This window comes from Balaenoptera ricei, chromosome 13, assembly GCF_028023285.1.
Source record: "Balaenoptera ricei isolate mBalRic1 chromosome 13, mBalRic1.hap2, whole genome shotgun sequence".
NCBI lineage: Eukaryota > Metazoa > Chordata > Mammalia > Artiodactyla > Balaenopteridae > Balaenoptera > Balaenoptera ricei.
Genome location: NC_082651.1, coordinates 36,574,698 through 36,586,899, shown reverse-complemented (window position 1 = coordinate 36,586,899; position 12,202 = coordinate 36,574,698). Strand labels below are relative to the sequence as shown.

Sequence of the window (12,202 nt, the reverse complement as noted above, 5' to 3'; positions counted from 1 at the left end):
CCACGAATAGGGCCTGGTATGTAAATCACGATGTACTCAACACCTAAGCACGAGGGGAGCGAATGCGCTCTTCAGTTAACCTTGGCAAAGACAGGCAAGGCCGGTATTCCTGTGCCACTTCACTTACAGAGGTGCAGCAAAGGGCTGAGGTCACATCCCATGTGGAGGTACAAGGACTCAATTTGAGGCCCAAATGCCTCTGAAGTCCTCTGTATTTGCAGATGCCCGTAGGCGGCCAACCTGGCTTTCAGAGCACAGCATCCTGAGGTTACTGGTGGACGAGATCAAACTTCTGCACGCGCCTAAATATTAACTTGAGGGGCTTCCTCCATTGAGCAGGGCACGTGCCGCCTTTTGTAAACATCACCATCTACTGAAACGCATGAGAAAAAATCCGACGGAAGCGTCCACTCTCACGGGTGAGAGTGGTGGGGGCACGCGCACTGGGCAGCAGCTCCAACAGCCACAGGACGCAGGCGCCCAGGGGTTCAGAGGCTCCCTGGGAGGCCTCGTGGGGCAGCTCGAGGGAGTGACGATGGGAGAGAGCGGCAGGGCTGGGCGTGAAAAGGAATGCAGTGGGGAGAAGGGAGAGATGGAGACAGTGGATAGTGACTATGGGAAAATGGGCAATTTTCATTTTCAAAATTATTTTTTTGAGATGTCATTCACATGCCATAAAATTCACCTTCTGAAACTGCAAATTCAGTGTCATTTAGTACATCCACAAGCCTATGCAACCATCACCGGCATCTAACCCATCACGTTTTCATCACCCCAAAAAGAAGCCCCCTTAAGCATGAGCAGGCACTCTTCATCCCCTCTTCCTTCAGCCCTGGCAACCATTAATTTGCTTTCTGTTGCTATGGTTTTGCCTTTTCTGGACATTTCATGAAATAATACAAATGAATGTGACCGCTGTCTCTGGCTTCTTTCACTTAGCATAATGTTTTCAAGTTCGTCCATGTTGTAGCATGTGTTAGTACTTCATTCCTTTTTATGGCTGTATAATATTTCACATATCCACCACATTTAAAAAATCCATTCATCCACTGATGGGCATTTGGGTTTTTTTCACTAATAATGTCCATTTTTTGAGAGTTTATTCTGTGCCAGGCAGCACCAGGCTGAGTTACTGACCTTACTTCACAGATTAAGAGGCTTGGAGAGTGTGAAGAGTTTGCCCTAGATTAAGAGCTAGCAATTGGGGGAACTGGGGTTTGAACTCAGGCAAACTTCAGAGGTAATAGATTCACATGACAGAACACTAGAAAAGGTACACAAGGGTATTCAATGAAAAGTGACCCTTTTCCCCACATTCCCCAGCCACACATTTCCCTCCTCAGAGACATCTGCTTTGGCCGTGCTGTGGATCCTTCCAGAGAAATATTTATACCCCAACATTTATGTATCACAACTTATTGACTAATCTGTCCCACTGATTTGAAATGTCACTTTTATGGTATAACAGATTCTTATACGTATATATATATATATATATATATATATTTTAATGTATTTATTTATTTATTTTTGGCTGCTTTGGGTCTTTGTTGCTGTGCGCAGGCTTTCTCTAGTTGCGGCAAGCGGGCTTCTCATTGCGGTGGCTCCTCGTGTTGCCGAGCACGGGCTCTAGGCGCGTGGGCTTCAGTAGTTGTGGCACACAGGCTCAGTAGTTGTGTCTCACGGGCTTAGCTTCTCCATGGCATGTGGGATCTTCCTGGGCCAGGGATCGAACCCATATCCCCTGCATTGGCAGGAGGATTTTTAACCACTGCACCACCAGGAAAGCCCCTTATACGTATTTATATTTCTCTTTTCAGAGCTGTCCTGACTCTTTCTTGCCTATCTGTTATGTTTGCCATTTCTCTAAAATTCTTTTTATCTTCTTTTTGATTTAAAAAATTTTTTTCCTCTTCTTGTTTGTTTCTCTTAAGGCATTATCCATTATGTTCATTCACTCGTATTATTTTATTTAATTTATTTAATTAATTAACTTATTTATTTTTGGAGGTGTCGGGTATTAGTTGCAGCACGTGGGCTCTTTGTTGCAGTGCGTGGGCTCTTCCTTGCGGCTCGTGGGCTCTCCAGTTGTGGCGCGTGGGCTCCAGAGTACGTGGGCTCAGTAGTTGCGGCGTGCGGGCTTAGTTGCCCTGCAGCATGTGGGATCTCAGTTCCCCAACCAGGGACCGAACCTGCATCCCCTGCACTGCAAGGTGGATTCTTAACCACTGGACAACCAGGGAAGTCCCCACTCTTGTATTATTTTAAATTTAGTCCTCATTTCTGAAACTTTTTTCTTTTATTTTGAATTCTGTCTTGAGTTCTATCATCTTACCTAATTCTGGTTTATGCTGTTCTTTCATCTTTTTTTTATTATGGTAAAATATACATAAAACAAAATTTATTATTTCAACCATTTTCAAGTATACAATTCAGTGACATTAAATACATTCACAATGCTGTGCAACCATCACCACTGTGCAAATTCAAAATAATTATGTCAAAAGATTGAGCAGGACATCAGAAAGATGGAGGCAGCAGCATAGCTTCTGAATCTCTCCAAACCCTTTCATGGAAGAAGATCAACTAAAACCAAACACCCATAGGTGGCATTTATCAGCATTTACCATTTCCAGAACTTTTCCACCATCCCAAACAGAGACTCTATAGCCACTAAACAATAACTTCCCATTCCCTCCTCGATCCATGTTCTTTCATCTTTCGCATTGTTTTTCCTAACATCTTTTAGCCCACTTTGAAATAATAGGTTACAGTTTTGATCTGTTTTGTGGACCTGTCTTTTCCAACTTGATTTTATTGTCTGAAGACATGCTATTCTGCTCCTTATTCTCTTTTTTCTTACACTACCTCTGTACGGGATTTGATCCCAATCCTTTTCTGTTACTGATTTTTGGATGAAAAAAGTTTTACAGCACTTTGAAAAGGTGGTGCGAGGCCATGTGGAAACATGCTCTTCATGGCTGTTTCATCAATGCTTCACTTATACTGCTTTGGAATAACTGTTTTCCAGGAGGCATAAACCAGTGGGCTTTACCATTGGACAGAGTGCAGAGAAAGGACCCCACGAAAGCTGATCACCTTAGCAGAAATGACTTAGTTATGATTTCACCCAAGATTGGTCACAAACCAGCCTGGGAAACTCAAGGCACCAGAGACAAGGCATAATGCCATCTTTCCTTCTCTCTGCCTCAGCTCTCAAGGATTGGTCACCTCCATGTTATTAGTAACTATTATTTGGTTTCTGTTCATAATTACTATCAGGAGACACAGCACTTAGGGGCCTAATTACACTGCCCAGCTACGCACCATTCTTCTTCATCTTGGCTTCCTGTCCACCAGCAGGAACCTGATTTAGTTTTGTTCTCCCTTCACCACAGCCCAGTAATTTTTGTGCATGACTCTCAGTCTCACCAGAATCTGTATCTCTCACTCTGCCCCAACATTCCACCCCATCACTCGCTCCCTGAAGTGTACTCTAGAAATTTCGGTCAACTGGATATTTTACCACTGTTCACCATCTCTTATGAAACCAGAAGACGAGCAGCTTTCTTATGGAATGACGGAGAACTTGTAAAGATAAAACACCAGTCTGCAGGAGAAAGGGAAGAAGAGAATGATGGAAATCGTTTCTGCAAAACTAGTTTTACATTACGTTTTGTTTGTTCCTGGTAAAGAAACTGAAATCTTCTAAACATTAAAAAAAAAATCTAAACCACTAAAGTCAATAATACAGGAATATAACTTTTGAAAAAAAGTTCTTTGGCTGCGCAGCATGTGGGATCTTAGCTCCCCAACCAGGGGTTGAACCCACGCCTGCTGCATTGGAAGCGCAGAGTCTTCACCACTGGACCACCAGGGAAGTCCCAGGAATATCACTTTTAAAGGAGAAGTTATAAACCCCTTGGTTCTATGAACTGGAGATTTTTAGTAAGAAGTCATGTATTTTAAATGACTTGGAGCTTTAAAGGAAGGAAGGAAGGAAGGGAGGAAGGAAAGAAGGAAGGAAGAAAAAGGGACTTCCTTGGTGGGGCAGTGGATATAATATCAAAAGTAAATTAATTAATTAAATAAATTTAAAAAAGAAAAAAAAATGCTGAAATCCACTGACTAATTATTCAGGCTATTATATCTTGCTATTTCCAGATACATCCCTTTATAAACTTTTGGTAAAAGGTTATCGTATGTCAGAACAAATGAATTACAGACTTTTCTATTTTTCCAAAATTTGAGAAATTCCCTTACATTTCTCCCTTCAAATTTTATAACAAGGGAAAAGTAGTGACAACCCTTATACTTACATTCAATTGCATCATCTGGCCACATGCCTTCTACATCAATCAAATATCTACAAAACAACAAAATTCGAGTCATTTGTAAATAAAAAGGAAAGAAAATCAAGTTTTTGCAAAAAAAGGTCCAATTGTGCTTTACAAATACAGATAGAAAAATCCTAAGAAAATATCAGCATATCTAATCAATAATTATTAAAGCATGATATATACCATGACTACAAAAAGGCTTTATTCCGGAGTTTCCCTGGTGGCGCAGTGTTGAGAATCTGCCTGCCAATGCACGGGACACGGATTCGAGCTCTGGTCTGGGAAGATCGCACATGCCCCGGAGCGACTGGGTCCGTGAGCCACAACTACTGAGCCTGCGCGTCTGGAGCCCGTGCTCTGCAACAAGAGAGGCCGCGATAGTGAGAGGCCCGCCCACCGCGATGAACAGTGGCCCCCGCTTGCCGCAACTAGGGAAAGCGCTCGCATAGAAACAAAGACCCAACACAGCCAAAAAAACAAACAAACAAAAAAAAAACAGGCTTTATTCCAAGGACCAAGGATGCAAGGATAACGCAACTTTAGAAAATCTATTAATATAGTTATTTACATTAATACAACAATTTAATCAATAAATGAAAGAGAATAAAATACAGGACCAAACTGGCAGATGTTAAAAAGTTATCTGATAACATACAACGGTCAGTTTCGGTCAAAATGCTTTGCACACTAAAAACAGGAGACTTAATATGACAAGAGTATTCATCAAGAACCAACAAATAACAAAAGACAAATTAGGACAAATATTAACATCATATCTAAAAAACCCTATCTAACCAACCATAGGAGCCAGAAACTTAGGAATCACCATCACTGACAGCTATTTCTCCCTCACCCTCATCCTCAACCCACCACCAGTGCTGACAATGATACTGCCTACATACCTCTAGAATCTGTCCACATCTTTCCACCAAAATGACCACCATACCCTGGTCCAAGCCACCATTATGCCCAATTTCTACACAAGTCTCCTAACTTGCTTCCTCGCTTCCACTCTTTCTCCCTGCAGTGTATTCTCCACTCGGTAGCAAAACGATAGGTTGAAAATGCAATTGGGTATGTTCCACACACTCACCTTCAACAAAAATAGTTCAATGGTTTTCTATTACTCTTCAAGTCTGAAACCTTAAACATAAGCCTGCACGATCGAGCTCCTACCCACACTTGCAGCTCCATTATGATGACATGCTCCCCCAACGGCCCCACCTTCCTGGCCAGTTCCTCCAACACAGCATATGCTTTCCTCTTAGAGGGTCTTTTGCTATTCCTTATGCTCAGAAATCTCTCCCCAACGTCCCTATCTGGTTAATACCTACTCATCCTTCAGATATCAGCTGAAACATCCCTAAACCTTCTCTAATCTCCATGATGAGATCAAATCCTCCCTAAAATATGCTCTCATGGTACCATGTCCCTCTCCTTGGCACCTGTCAGAGTTGTAATTCTACATGCAGAGTGTGATTCTTGAATAGCTATTCCCTCTCTGGACTGCTAGAATTCACAAAGGGCAGGCAGGTCAAGTCTCCTCACTCACAAAATTTCTCAAGTCTTTTTGCTAGCACCCAGCACAGTGCTTAAACATAACAGATGCTCAATACGTGTTTCCTGCATGAACAACCATACATTGGTACAGTGTAGCAACACCCACAAAAAGCATAAGGGCATAAACTCCTTGATGCAGAAGTCCCATTCTGAGTGAAGTTAACTGAGACAAAGCATATATATTCAAAGATGTTCACACAGGAATGTTCATTACTTTGATGTTTTATAATATCAAAAACTTCTGACTTGTACATGTTCATCAGTAAGCAAAGGAACAATGCAGCCTTAAAAAAAAAAATAAACCGATCAACAAAGGATTAATCTCCAAAATATATCAATAGGTCATGCAGCTCACTATTAAAAACACAAACAACCCAATCAAAAAATGGGCAGAAGACCTAAATAGACATTTCTCCAAAGAAGACATACAGATGGCCAAGAAGCACACGAAAAGCTGCTCAACATCACTAATTATTAAAGAAATGCAAATCAAAACTACAATGAGGTATCACCTCACACCGCTTAGAATGGGCATCATCAGAAAATCTACAAACAGCAAATGCTGGAGAGGATGTGAGGAAAGGGAACCCTCTTGCACTGCTGGTGGGAATGTAAACTGATACAGCCACTATGGAGAACAGTATGCAGGTTCCTTAAAAACTAAAAATAGAATTACCATATGACCCAGTAATCCCACTACTGGGCATATACCCAGAGAAAACCATAATTCAAAAAGACATATGCACCCCAATGTTCACTGCAGCACTATTCACAATAGCTAGGTCACGGAAGCAACCTAAACGCCCATCGACAGGTGCACGGACAAAGAAGATGTGGTACGCATATACAATGGAATATTACTCAGCGATAAAAAAGAACGAACTTGGGTCATTTGTAGAGACGTGGATGGACCTCGAGACTGTCATACAAAGTGAAGTCAGTCAGAAAGAGAAAAACAAATATTATATATTAATGCATATATGTGGAATCTAGAAAAGTGGTACAGAAGAACCGGTTTGCAAGGCAGAAATAGAGACACAGATGTAGAGAACAAACGTATGGACATCAAGGGGGGAAAGCGGGGCAGGGCGGGGGTCGGTGGTGGTGAGATGAATTGGGAGATTGGGATTGACATATATACACTAATATGTATAAAATAGATAACTAATAAGAACCTGCTGTATAAAAAATAAATAAATTTTTTAAATTCAAAAATAAATAAATAAATAAACTAATTAAAAAAAAAAAAAAAAAAAAAAGAATGAGGTTGGGAGACTGTCAAAACAGCACACAGATCACACACTCAAGCCCCGGAAGATGGGGAACTGCCTTAAGTCCCCCACTTCGGATGACATCTCCCTGCCTCACAAGTCTCAATCCGACTGGGCTAGCTTTGGCAAGGGGACGGAGCTGGATCAGGAGCTGCTGCTGCCATATCTGGATCAAGTTCCAGTTTTGGTCTCTCATCCAACACCTAGTCAGACTCGCCTAGCACCTCAGCTGAGAGGAGCAAATTAGGATAGCTCAAAGAATAGGCCTCATACAGGATCAGCCTGAAGGAGTTTATGACCCTGGAAGAAATGGATCAGAAAAAAGGATCCGGGGGACTTCCCTGGTGGTGCAGCGGCTAAAGACTCCACACTCCCAACGCAGGGGGCCCGGGTTCGTTCCCCGGTCAGGGAACTAGATCCCACATGCATGCCGCAACTAAGAGTTTGCATGCCACAACTAAGGAGCCCACCGACTGCAATTAAGACCCGGCGCAACCAAATAAATGAATAAATAAAATAAAACAAATATTTAAAAAAAAGATCGGGGAGTGTGTGATCTGTATGATGCACTTTGTTTATGAGAACCCAATTTGATTTCTGCTGTGTATGCAGATCACCTGGGCTGTACAGATGACTGGCTGATGAGATCCTTCACGTGCCCCTCCTGCATGGAGACAGTTGATGCAGCACTGCTTTTGTCCTACGAGACTAACTGAGCCAGTGTCTCTCACCTGACTTCAAGTGAACCATCATTTTTGGTGGTTTTGATCTTTTGTGGTTGAGCCCAAAGAGCCAGGGATTAGGAATTAAGATCATGCATGAAAGTTTCCTAAAAATTCCTGAACGGCTGCAGATGTTGGGGAAAAGCACGTGATATTTTAGAAATTTAGGGGGAAAAAGGAGGATGGTATTTTTATGTAAAGCCTTCACCCAGTGTTGAAAAATATAATTGTTATTTAGATCTTGTTATTCCTCCAGTACATAGGAATTGTGTAAAGTGTTACAGCAGCTGTATATGTTTCAACTGTGTGCCAAAGATTAGGATAAAGATAGTGGTTGTTTTTCCTAAGTGAGATAACTTTCTTCTTCCCCCTACCCAAATTCTTTTCTGAAGTTGCTGGCATTTGGGTCAAGGTTTTATGAAAAGCCACATTTTAGAACACTGGCACAAAAAAAGGAGTTTTAAGCTGGTTTGCATAGTTCTTTTTTTGTTTTAGAATAAACATAGAGCACTTATATTTTTTACTTTATAGGAACTCCACAAGTTAAGGTCCCATTGTTCTTTTGCTGTGATTCTTGTTACTACTGACGTTGCTGTTTTCTGTCTTTGCTGGTTCTTTCTAATCTACCATTTGTCATTATTGGCATATGATCATCTCAGGGTCACAAGATGGCTGCTGTAAAACCAAATATCATATTCTCACAAAACAAGGAGGAAGCAGAAAAAGAGCCCAAATGGTCATTTTCCTAATGCCTATTTATCTTTTCTCAGAGAAAAATATCATTCTCATAAGCACAATAACAGCCTTCCCTTAATTACTCATTTGCCAAAACAGACTGATATGACCATTCATAAGACAATTCATGGCAAAGAGGGATATGATAATGATTGTCTTAGCCTAACAAGGATTTATCCACTCAAGCTGAATGCTTCACTCCTCAAAAAAGTCATAAAGTTCTATGAGCAAGGAAGAACTACTAAGTGACTGTTAAGTAAACCATCAGAATTGTTTGTCCAAGACCATACGATTCTTTCTTTCCACTGGAAATGGAATTCATTGCCTTAGGTCTTTTTCAATAGTGTACTATTACTGTTGGGGCTGGCTCTGTGCTTGAAAACCAGCTGAAAACCAGTTATAACCTGTTACAAGTGCTATATCTGTTTGCAGTTAAGAAATGCAGAATTCAAAGTGATCTCCTAGCTTGTAAGCCAACTGAGATTCACTGTCCCTCTTCTATAAAAAAAAATGAGCTAATGTGTCCAGAAACTAACTCTAGTAAAGTGGGGTTTAACATTACCCTTTCTTATGAGTTTCGTCAAATTATTTTGGTTGTTAACATGGTGATAATTAAAAGTCAAGGTAAATTTTAAATATTAAGAATTCTGATGTATTGAGCTTGAATTATGCCACCATGCTTATGTAAAAATGAAAGTGGCACCATGGTTACACTGAGAAAAGTTTCTCAGTTGTAACCATTTTGATTTCTTCTTTCCTGTGACCTCCTTCCCTGTTGTCTTGAAGCACAGCAAAAGGATACTGCATGTCTTCTTACTGTAGTGCTGAGGTTACTGAAGTTATATAAAACACATCTCAGTCTCTTGTTTCTTGGAAGGAAAGTCCTGCTAGTTGACTGACAATTCTAAGCAGGGAGAATTAAGAGAAATGTGTTTCATGTTTTGCACACAAATGAAGAATTTGTATAATCACGACTTCACAGCTGTGATCTCAAAAAAGAAGGAATTTCTCTCTTTCTATTTTTCTTGCAATTAACGTAAGAACACTCTAAATCTCTAAGCTTCTGAAGCGTTAGTAGAGATGGTCTAGTAAAGATGTAGTTGTAATGTTTTACCCATTTAGCATGTGTTTATTTTTCCTTATGTACTCCAAGGTGACATATTTGTTCAGCTCAGTGATCTTACAGCTAAAACAATCATTCATTAGTAAAAGGAGAAGCAATCTCAACCTAACAAATCAGAAGTGTTTCTTATTATTTTATACTGAGTTGAATATTTGACTCTTAACACTTTTTGCTACATACAAAACACAAGTCTCTTGAAGGGTTCCTCATAAGTGCATTATACAAGGATTTAGTATGTCCTAAGCACTTAAAGATTTGACATTCAACTGTAGTAGTATCCATGTTGGTTACTTTTCTTACGAGCCCCATGATGAGTTGGAGAAACACTGAAAGAATTAAGAGTATCAGGTTCTATTAAATTGTTACATGTATCTTGCTTAAGTTTGTGCTCATTTATTTATATCCAACTACATAAAGCAAATTTGGAGGAAAAAAAAGAATAATAAATAAATAAGAATGAGGTCTCCAAATATTGTCAGACGAAGATGTCCTCCATATATTAAATTATAAACCAGAATGTCTAAAACACTATACCATTAAATCACAGGTACAGTCAGTTCTGTATATCCAACGGTTCCATAACCTGCAGATATGGAAGCCCGACTGTACTACACCATTTTACATACGGGACTTGAGCATCCGAGGATTTTCGGATCCATGGGGAGTCCTAAAACCAATCCCCCTGCAGATACCAAGGGACCATTGTATATGCTTATATCTGCATTTTTTACGTCTGAAAAAATATGTGCTAAATTATTACTGGTGGTAACATCTGAGTAGGGGGCAAAATTGCCTTCCACTTCATACACTTCTCTGACTGCATTTTTTGCATTCAGCTTACATTAGCTTACATTACTATTGTAAACAGAACAATTTAAACATGCTCTGCCTCTTGGGGTTGGCAACTCACCTGCACATGAGGTAGCCAGTCCTGTTGAAACCATGGGTACAGTGGACACCAAGAAGTCTGTCTAGAAAACAGGGAATATGGAATTAAGTAAGCGAAGTAGATACACTAAAAACGAGTTATACAATTTTCTGAAGAGTAGCCTTTATTAGTTACCACAACACTACCACTATCCTGAAAAGGAAAAACTCTGAAGAAAAGAGTGTTTTTGCAGGAACGTACTATAAAGAATTAACTACTATACCGTCAAAATTCATTGTCTCTGGGAAATTTTGCATAGCCTCCAATCAGATGCAATAGTGTGGACTGGAGAATGCCCATCAGGAACTGATCTGACTATAGAAAAAGGGAGTGGAAAAAAAAAACAGGCTATCAGAAGAACAGAATTTGTTTTTGAGTGAAACAAATGGAATGCCTTCACTTTTAATGCTCAATATTAAAAAGAACAAACGGTTTCTGAAGGGCTCTTGGGGTCCCCAAAGCACTTCCATTCCTTCTCTCCTTCACTGCTCCTCACACGCCACGGGTCTATGTGCCTGGGGAGTTCTCGGGTTAAGTAGCACCGTTCTTATTTCACAATGAAAAAGTAAGGCTTGAGAACGTAAGCCCAAGCTGCAGAGCAGGCAAACAGAAAAAAGACTAGAATCGAGTCTCAGATTTTTCCAACGATGCCACAGTATTTTGTGGTCCAGGACTTAAAAAAAATTATATGAGAGAGTAAATAAAAAACAACAACATGTAGCTGATCTCTGCAAAAGCTATGTCTGTGACTAGGTGGTGTCTGGCATTCGTCATCTCCTGCCTGGAATACTACCGCCCTACAATTCTAACAATCTCTTCTATTTCAACTGATCCTCCACATGGAAGATGTTCTCTCTCTAAAATATAAACTTGGCTGGATTGCTCTGTTGCTTAAAAATCTGTTGTAGCAATGCAACTTCCCTAACACGAAGCGTCTGCAACTTCTCCAGAGTCTCTGCCCCTGCCGTCAGTTCGGCATCGGCTACTGGTACCCCTTTCCAGACACTCATGGGTAGTGCCTACCTTTACCAACATTCTAGCACGACTATGTTATCTGGAGTTACGGACCACAGCCAGATCTCCACTTCAGCTGCTTCCTATCCAGGTGTTCTTGAGTGGGACATCACAGCAAGCACTGAAAAGAATTCTTCTTCACTCGGAGACTTTACTCTGGCACTCACTGACCGCCACACAGCTGCCTCCTCCATGTTTCTGGCAGCCCAGTATGATAAAACTTCAGACGCCAAGAACATGGTCCCTCTACATCCATCGCTTTCTGCCAGCCTTGCTCAGGGAACACCATCTCAGATTCCAAATCAGGGGCAGAGCCGCCTGTCACTTCCCTGCCAGGAAGGAAGCCAGGTATATTACTATAACCAAGGCACACTGGGGTCTTTACTGTATGGAGAACTTGGCTCCTGCCCGCAATCCTACGGCTCGGCGTCATACACAGGAAGTCGGGCCTCTGGGCAACCAGAAATGGGAATGGGACTGAAGGAGATTCAGCCCACAAATATCCGACC

General features: G+C 41.0%; 1 long non-coding RNA gene and 1 pseudogene across 2 annotated transcripts; one reads left to right on the top strand and one right to left on the bottom strand.

Moving 5' to 3' along the window:
* Positions 1 to 2,386: 2,386 nt before the first annotated feature.
* On the bottom strand, positions 2,387 to 11,673 carry LOC132376906 (uncharacterized). Of its 2 annotated transcripts, none has more exons than XR_009506459.1 (4): positions 10,662 to 11,673; positions 4,524 to 4,697; positions 4,320 to 4,366; positions 2,387 to 3,610 (listed from the first exon to the last, which is right to left on the bottom strand). It is a non-coding gene; the product is annotated as an uncharacterized LOC132376906 (long non-coding RNA). The 2 variants fall into 2 exon arrangements; XR_009506458.1 differs by lacking the exon at positions 4,524 to 4,697 and having other exon boundaries at positions 10,662 to 10,722; positions 10,903 to 11,673.
* LOC132376905 (RING finger protein 11-like) lies at positions 7,179 to 7,908 on the top strand (annotated as a pseudogene).
* Positions 11,674 to 12,202: the final 529 nt, after the last annotated feature.